Source organism: Capra hircus, chromosome 1 (assembly GCF_001704415.2).
Source record: "Capra hircus breed San Clemente chromosome 1, ASM170441v1, whole genome shotgun sequence".
Taxonomy (NCBI): Eukaryota; Metazoa; Chordata; class Mammalia; order Artiodactyla; family Bovidae; genus Capra; species Capra hircus.
The window spans coordinates 151218925-151228310 of record NC_030808.1 but is presented as its reverse complement, the minus strand read 5'-3'; the positions used below and the strand labels follow the sequence as shown (position 1 = coordinate 151228310).

Sequence of the window (9386 nt, the reverse complement as noted above, 5' to 3'; positions counted from 1 at the left end):
GTCCGTTGAGTCAGTGATGCCCTCCAACTATCTCATCCTCCGCCGCCCCCTTCTTCTCCAGCATCAGGGTCTTTTCCAAAGAGTTGGCTCCTTGCATCAGCTGGCCAAAGTATTTGAGCTTCAGCATCAGTCCTTCCAATGAAGATTCAGGATTGATTTCCTTTAGGATTGACTGGTTTGATCTCTTTGAAGCCCAAGGGACTCTCAAAAGTCTTCTCTAGCACCACAGTTCAAAAGCATCACTTCCTTGGCACTTAGCCTTCTTTATGGTCCAACTCTCACATCCGTATTACATGACTACAGGAAAAACCCTAGCTTTGACTCTATGGACCTTTGTTGGCAAAGTGATGTCTCTGCTTTTTCATACGCTGTCTAGGTCTGTCACAGTTTTTCTTCCAAGGAGGAAGTGTCTTTTAATTTCATGGCTGCAGTAACTATCTGCAGTGATTTTGAAGAACAAGAAAATAAAATGTCACTGCTTCCACTTTTTCTCCTTCTATTTGCCATGAAGTGACGGGACCAGATGCCATGATCTTAGTTTTTTTTAATGCTGAATTTCAAGCTAGCTTTTTTACTCTTCTCTTTTACCCTCATCAAGAGACTCTTCAGTTCTGTCATTAGGGTGATATCATCTACCTATCTGAGGTTGTTAATATTTCTCCTGGCAATCTTGATTCCAGCTTGTGATTCATCCAGCCTTGGCATTTCACATGATGTACTCTGCATATAAGTTAAATAAGCAGGGTAGCAATATACAGCCTTGATGTACTCCTTTCCCGATTTTGAACCAGTCAATTGTTCCATGTCTGGTTCTAACTGTAGCTTCTTAACCTGCATATGGATTTCTCAGGAGACAGGTAAGGTGGTCTGGTATTCCCATCTCTTTAAGAATTTTCCACAGTTTGTTGTGATCCACACAGTCAAATGCTTTAGGGTAGTCAATGAAACAGAAATTTTCTGGAATTCCCTGTTGTTGTTTTTTTTTTATGATTCAATGGATGTCTGCAATTTGATCTCTGGTTCCTCTGCCTTCTCTAAATCCAGCTTGAACATTTGGAATTTCTTGGTTCACATGGTGTTGAAGCCTCACTTGAAGGATTTAGAGCATTACCTTGCTCAAAGCCTGGTATCTATCTATCATCATACATGTTGCTCACAAGAAGTCACAGTCGGGGAATGATTCCTGCTTTACATGCATATAGGAGGAGAAGGTGATTTTTGTCTTGGGGGCTGCAAAGTCTAGGGGGAGGCGTGCTTTGAGTACTTGAGGCTAGGCCTTGGGGGACAGGAGGTTTGGGACCCATGGAGACAGGAGACCAGAACGGGCAGAGACCAGAGGGAAGGCGTCATGGGCAGCTGAGGGGACCAGACTGCTGGGCTGTAGGGCTTGAGCAGCTTTCAGAGATCCGAGTGGGGAAGCCCCCAGGAGCCCCCGGGAAAGGCGTCAGCCACAGGGCAGGACCGGACAGGAGAAGGAAGGAAGGATGAGAGTCTAGAGGGGGCGGAAGACAATAGAATAGTAGTTCTCAGCCTGAGGGGCATCAACACCCCCTGGAGGGCTTGGGTTCCTCGGAAACCCTGATGTCTGGGCAGTACCCAAGGTTTCTGATTCGGGACGTCTGGCTGGGGCCAGAGACTCGCCCTGCCGGCAGCTGTGGGGGGCTGCTGACTCTGTGATGGATGAGGACACCCCTCTCAGGAGAGACGCACAAACAGCCCTGCCGGCCATCCAGCTCTCTGTGCCACCCTGGCCTCACCGTGCTGAGCAGTGAGTGTCTAAACGCATCCCAACATCACTGGTGAGTGTCTAACAAGCCCAAACCCATCCCAACATCACAGGCTCCTCTCCTGGGGCCTCCCACTCGCTGCACAGAGGGATGACTATGCTCTCTGACATGTGGCCACAGCCCCTCGTGGTGAACCTGCTGCTCTCCCACCAGGCAGCAGCGTTTGACAGGGAGCTCCAAAATTCATCTCATCAGATCTGCCCCATCACCCTGATTTCCTCCAAGGAGTGTATTCAGGTCACCTTCTCCAAGCCAGCCCCTGGGGACTCAGGGTGTTTCCAGAGGGGACCCAGGGGCCTCCAGAAGACCTGCAGCTCCGCTGCCCCAGGACATGCCCTGGTGCCTCCCACCAACACCCCCAGGTGCCTGCCGTCAGGGGGGTGGTCCTCCTGGCCAGCCCATGTGACTCGGGCTGCTAGACCACATGCCCTGGGACTCTAGAAATAGACCCACAGACGTAGAAACCAAACTTAAGGGTTATCGAAGGGGGAACGAGTGGAGAGGGATAAATTGAGAGTTTGGAATTAGCATATACACACTACTATACATATGTATAAAACAGACAATTAATAAAGCACAGGGAACTCTCCTCAACACCCCGTCATGACCTATATGGGCAAAGAATCTAAAGGAAGAGAAGATATGTGTCCATGTATACCTGTTTCACTTTGCTGCATCGCAAAAGCTCACACAATGCTTATAAATCAGCTACACTCCAATAAAAATTAATTTAAAAATAAAAAAAAATTTTTTTTAATCTTCCCTGAAAGAAAAAAGTCTACCAAGAAAGAAAGAACATTTGAAAAAGGAGATCTCTCACCACGTCAGCAGCAAACGTCCAGAGATCGTATCGTGAGCTCAGCGGTAGTACAAACACATCTTCTGAGAGGTGTAGCTTGAATAAACAAGGCTTTATCTTCAAAGCTAGAGTAATATTTATTGTTCAACTTGAAGTGGGAGATATACATCTTTGCTAAAAGATTAGCCTCTGCAGTGTGGGCCCCAAGGCCAGCTCATTCATTTGCTTGTACGCAGGCACACATGCGTGCAACGCCCACGCACATATGTAAGCTGCATGCAGAGCTGGGGTGGCCAAGGGCTCCCAGGCAACGAATACTCATTCAGTTTGTGTGGATCCAAGGATAGATAGGGCTTTTGGTGTGTGTTCGTGCTATGGAATTCACTTCTCTTTTTCCTTTTTTTGGGGGGAGGGGGGCGGGCTATACCACATGGCCTGTGGGATCTAATTCCCTGACCAGGGATCAAACGCAGCCCCCTGCATTAGAAGCATGGACTGCCAGGGAAGTCCCTTCATTCCCCTTTTTCTGAACCAAGAGTCTCTTTGGCTTTGCTGAACATCCTGTCTCCACTGCCCCAACTGCTGCAGCTGCGGAGCCCTGGGCTGTGCTTTGCCCAGTCAATGCAATTGTGTCCCACTCTCTGCGACCCCGTGGACTGCAGCCCGCCAGGCTCCTCTGTCCATGGGGATTCTCCAGGCAAGAATACTGGAGTGGGTTGTCAAGCTCTCCTCCAGGGGATCTTCACACCCCAGGGATCCAACCGTTGTCTCTGACGTCTTCTGTGTTGGCAAGTGGGTTCTTCACCAGTAGCGCCACTGGGACCTGGATCTTCCCTAACCACCGCCCCTTGCCAGGTTCTTACTCTCTGCAGCTCTCACCATAGATCACAGCTGCTCCTTGAAATTATCTTGGCTTCTGGGAAACCGTTTTCTCTTAATTTCTTTTTTTAGTCCTCTGACTCTCAGGGAAGCCTGCCCTGACCGCTGGTTTGGTAGCACAGCCCCCTGGAGTGGGGGTAATTTGAGAAGAATTTAATAGGGGCACCACTTACCAATTTAGGGGCAGGGTGGTGAAACCCCTCAGGGCCAGCAGTAGTGGGGAGCCCCTGCTGACTCTTGGTCTGAAGGATAAAAGTGAGGAAGCAGTTTTATCATTGACAGGGCCTGGAGAGGGAGCTCAAGGAAACGCATCTCGGAAGCAACCAGCAGGGAGGGGAGTGGGGGGGGGTGCAAATAAATACCTCAAACGCCCTCCTCCCTGTGAGCTTACAGAAGCTGGCTGGTGGGGACACTGATGCATTTCACACCCCAGGGTCCTGGGGCAAAGTGCAGAGAGGACAAACGTGGAGAGTGAATCCACAGGGGCGAACAGAAGCATCCAGCCACCACCCTGCCTGGTACAGGCTGAATTCCGTCCCCCCCCAATCCATACAGTGAACTCCTAACCCTCAGCACCTCAGGATGTGCCCTGAAGTGAACATCAGGTCTTTAAAGAGATAAGGTGAAATGAGGTCACTATGGTGGGCCCTAAGCCCATCTGACTGGTGTCCTTATCAGAAGAGATTAGGACTCAGACCCACACAGGGGGATGTCCGTGTGAGGATGCAAGGAGAAGATGACCATCTAGGAGCCAAGAGGCCTCCGAAGGCGCCGGCCCTGCTTGCACTTTGTTCTTGGATTTCCAGCCTCTGGAACTGAGACAATGAAGTTGTTTTTGAATCAGCCTGGACTATGGAACTTTGCTACAGCAGCCTGAGCTAAGACGATGCCTAACTTTACAAGGGCCCCTTTCCCCCTTTCCTTGCTTATTTTTCTCTCTAGCCTTTATTACCATCTGAGATACAGTATGTTTTATTTGTCTTGCCCTTTGTCCCAAAGCCACCTTCCTCCCTGAGTCAACTCCATAAAGGTGTTATTTCTGTCTCTTTCGTCCAGTGCAGAAGCCCCAGGGTGACCTGATATAAAGAAAGAGGCTGATTCATGCATGGCAGAAACCAATACTATACTATAAGGCAACGATCCTCTGATTAAAGATCAATAAATTTAAATTTAAAAAAGAGAAAGGGCTCTGTTGGGACAAATGTTTGTTGAATAAAAGTTTTTCTACATCTCTCTTTTTAGTCATCTTTGCTGGTTTCCTTTCTAATCTCCTCTTAGCCCCAAAGGCCCTGAACTGCACTCATCAGTCTTGGCCTCTGCAGACCAGCATCCCCTCTAGACCCCCTCTGATGAGTGACATGCAACCTAAGGGTGGGAGCCAGGGGTTCCAGAGCCATGCCAACTGCAGCCTCTCCCATGTTTCTGCCGGCCCTCTGACTCCCCCCCACAAGTCCTCTCATCACAGCCTCGTGCTCAGCCACGTGGGGGAGACTCTCCATGTCCTCTGGGAGCTGGAGTCTGGGCTGCGGTAGGTGGTGAGGGGAGGTGTTCTAAGTGTTAACACTTCATCATCTCATAGTGTCAGCTGTGGCTAGGCTGGTCCAAGGAAAGCACCAGGAGGTGGGAGGAGGCTGGTGTGTGAGTGAATCAGACACGCAGCGGTGTGTGTGAGAGAGAGACAGAAACAGTGAGACACAGAGAGACAGAGGGAAGGATAGAGGGAACACGTGAATAAAGGCTAACAGGTTTCCTTCCTCTTCACATGGCATGAGCTAATCCTATCAATCGTCAGGATATTGGCATTTGGCCCTTGTGATGAATACGTCATCTGGGATTTTTTTTTTTTCTGGAAGAATAAAGAACCCCCCGAGTCATCCAGAATGCAAGTTCTCTCTGTGCAAATACACACGTTTCCTTGGACACCTCTTGGGGATCTTCTGCTCATCTGAGACACAGCCCTCTGGGTCTCAGGACAGGACCTGCACGCATGTTGGCTGTCTTCCACATGCCTACACTTCATCACAGGGAGAATCAGGACTGACCCAGGGTCAGGGAATGGGGATGACAAGTTGGAGCCCGTTTCTTCAGAATGCGTGGGTGGCTGCCCTGTGCAGGGAGTGGGAAGGCTCTGGATTAGGGAGAAATATTGAGGGCTCAGGTGTAGGTGTTGGCTTTCGTGGGGAGGTCCTCAGACTCTGCTCATACTCTCTCAGAGGTGAGGACCATAGACTACAAATGGGGACCGTGTGTGCAGGTGTGTGCGTGTGTGTGAGTGGGGCGTTCACGTGTGTGCATACTCGTGCCTACTTGTGCACGCGTATGTGTGTGTGTGTGTGTGTGTGTGTGTGTGTGTGAGCGAGGCCGCTTGAATGAGCACAGTCAGTTATTAAAGTAGAATGAAAGGCTCTTTGGAGAAGGCAGCAGAGTTGCTCCGGCCCAGGGCATGCTGTGGACGCTGGATCGGTGGACTCTTTCTGGGCAGTTGGAGCCTGTGTCTGTCTGGACACGATCTGGGGACGAGCAGCGGCCAAGAACCGAAACTCAGAGAGAAAAGCGCAGAAGAAGAATGTGTGCGAAGGCAGGCTGCCAGGGGTTATTTGCTTTCAACAATGTCTTGTTTTACTTCTTGGGAACTCAGAAAAGGAAATAAAGAGAAGAGAGTGTAGAATGATCTGCGTTTCAGAATTTAGGGTGTCAACAAGACATTGTGCAACTACGGCTGCTTATTATGAGGGTTCCTTATTATGTGAATTTGGTTATGCAATTCCTGGCCCTTGAATTTATTCTTTCATTCACTCAACCAGTGAACAAATATTTGTTGAGTGCCTTGATGGACTGACCCTCCAATTCAGTCAAGCAACAGCTAGTTCACCCTCTCACTACACGCAAAATTTGCTGTTGTTGTTCAGCCGCTAAGTCGTGTCCGACTCTGCAACACCATGGACCGCAGCACACCAGGCTCCTCTGTCCTCCACCGACTCCTCGATTTTGCTCAAGCTTATGTTCATTGAGTTGGTGATGCCATCCAATGATCTCATCCTCTGTCACCCCCTTCTCCTTCTGCCCTCAATCTTTCCCAGCATCAGAGTTTTTCCAATGAGTCTGCTTTTTGCATCAGGTGGCCAAAGTGTTGGAGTTTCAGCTTCAGCATCAGTCCTTCCCATGAATACTCAGGGTTGATTTCCTGTTGGATGACTTGTTTGATCTCCTTGCAGTCCAAGGGACTCTCAAGTGTCTTCTCCAACACCACAATTCAAAAGTATCAATTCTTTGGTGCTCAGCCTTCTTTATGGTCCGGCTCTTTCATCCATACATGACTACTAGAAAAACCACAGCGTTGACTAGATGGATCTTTGTTGGCAAAGTAAAATCTCTGCTGTTTAATTTGCTGTCTCAGTTTGTCTCAGCTTTCCTTTCAAGGAGCAAGCATCTTTACATTTCACGGGAGCAGTCACATTCCACAGTGATTTTAGAGCCCAAGAAAATAAAATTTGTCACTGCTTCTACTTTTCCCATTTCTATTTGCTGTGAAGTGATAGATGCTGTGATCTTAGTTTTTTGAATGTTGAGTTTCAAGCCAGCCTTTTCACTCTTCTCTTTCACTCTCATTAAGAGGCTCTTTAGTTCCTCTTCACTTTCTGCCACATACACACCATCATGCTAATTTTGCCAAAGTGTTTTAACTCTTTTGTATAATGCGTGCCTGCTAAGTCACCTTGGTCACGTCTAACTCTTTGAGACCCTATGAACTATAGCCCACCAGGCTCCTCTGTCCATGGAATTCTCCAGGGAAGAATAGTGGAGTGGGTTGCTATGCCCTCCTCCAGGGGATCTTCCTGACCCAGGGGTTTAACCTGTGTCTTTGTGGAATAAGTTTATTATAGAAAAATTTCCCTTCCTCTCTTTAGCATCCCGGAAGAATTCTAAATAATCCTTAGCATGTTATTTCAATATTTTTACATCACTTGGTTAAAGAAAATTCCTAAAGCCAACCATTGTGTTTGGATGTCAAGATATCTGCCTAATGTGCTGCTATTGATGAAACTGCAGGAGAGATGACATCAGCACACACAAAAGCCTTTAGACTGTGTCTCGGCCCCTGCCCACAGCCACAGACTGTGGAAGGCGGGAACAGACTGGAGTTCTTACACCACGGGGAAATGCAGGCTCAAGAGCAGTTTGGAAACAACTGCTTCCTCTATTTCATAGCAGAATGTCCCAAACCTTATCCTGGCCTTTTCCTTCTTTTGTTTGGAAATCTGCTGGTCTCCTTGTCCCTGCTTCGCCTGACTCTGGAGTGACTTACCCGCTCCGACTGGCTGTTCTTTGCAGACAAGCACAATCTATCAATGTGATATTTTTCTTTCCAGAAATCCAGCTAGATTGTTCATACTGGGAACCAGATTGTGCTGTTACTTGTCACTTGGGCAGAAGCTTGTCTCTGTCCCCATGGGCTGCAGGCCAGAGCAGAGATCAGATTGGCCTCTTTTCATCAAGTGCCCCAGGCCCCTAGCGCTTCTTTCATTCAGAGCACAGAGCTGGTGTCTGACTGCTGACATGATTTATTTCCCATCCGAGCCTCTTATTTCAGGGAGGTGGAGAGAAGGGACTAGAAAGAGGCCCCAGAGAGGAGGGGACAGGGCTTTGTATCCCGGGTCGGATCGCTGCCCTTCCTAGCCTGACCACAAGCACCGAGGGTCAGTGTCAGCCTGTGGGCCCTGCCTCGAGACCCACACCTCCGCGAAGAGCTCCAGAGCGGGGCTTTGCTAGGCTGTGTGCCTCAGCCAGTGATGATGGGAAACCTAGGAAAGCCGATCCTTTGTCTCCGTGGATGTTCTTCAGGGCAGAACGCCATGGACCGGGCTCAGAAATCCCTCAGGGGCTGCTGCCCCATGTCCAGTCCCTTCTCAGTAGCTTCTCCCAGCCCCGACCTTGGCTGACGAAGGTGCCCCAAGTCTTGCCTTACTGACCTCTCCAGGCCCACCCAGGCTGCGTCTCCAGTCTCCAGCTCCCAGAGCTTTGCCCTGCAGCCAGCCTGAGCGTCTCCCAGCCTCTGGCGCTGCACTCACTCACCTCTGGGCCATCACACATGCTGTTCCCTTTTGCTGATACACCCTTCCCTCCCCCAGCCTTGCTGCGTTCTAATTCTCCAGCAGTTTTGGCTTCCTTTGGGGGCGTCCCTGGGGGTCTCATCCTTGGCCTCCTAAACAGATCAGGGGCCTGATCCTGTGTTCCTGGAAGCCTCATGCCTTCCCTGATGTTGCAGGCTGGACCGCAGGGGTCGGCCTCCTCCCCACCCTCCCCCCGCCCCGATATGTCAGGTCTGCAGGAACCGGCCTGTGTGTGCCACACTGCTCTCTCCCCAAGGCCTGAATGTCACAGTCAGTTGGTAGCTGTGGGAGTAGAGAGCCCTGGGCACTCAATGCCCGGTGCTGAGTGAGGTGCTGAGAGGCAGGGATTAGAAAAAGGCACAGGACTGGGCCTTCCCGGGGCTGGACTGGGGGAATCAGAAGGACCAGAGGGCACCAGAAGTGGTCCATGATGTGGGACTCTGGGGTTGTTTGAGAGGCTGGAAGAAGGAGGCAGGATGCCCAACCCAGGGGAAGAGGCAGCAATCAGGGAAGGCTGCCTGGAGGAGGTGACACCTTAGGTGAGAACTCTTCTCACTGCCTTGTTCTGCCCACTAGACTCCTGGAACCATGGAGCTGAGAGCTTAAGCTATGCTTGGGAACCACGGTTTGGGGCGGGCCTCCAGGACCCCAAGGGGGCAGTTTGGGGCCAGGGCATCCAGCCCAGGGGGAGCCTGTTGCCTCTGACTCTCTCATGGTGGCTGTATTAGTCAGCTGGGCTGCCGCCATCAAATACCTGGGATGAGTGACTTCACTAGAATCTGTTTGCTCATAAGTCAGGAGGCTGAGTGT

The 9386-nt window shown here is 50.2% G+C and overlaps 1 long non-coding RNA gene across 1 annotated transcript; it reads left to right on the top strand.

Annotated features, from left to right (window-relative positions):
• Positions 832–1817, top strand: LOC102177757. Its single transcript, XR_001296095.2, has 3 exons — positions 832–857; positions 1045–1211; positions 1602–1817. It is a non-coding gene; the product is annotated as an uncharacterized LOC102177757 (long non-coding RNA).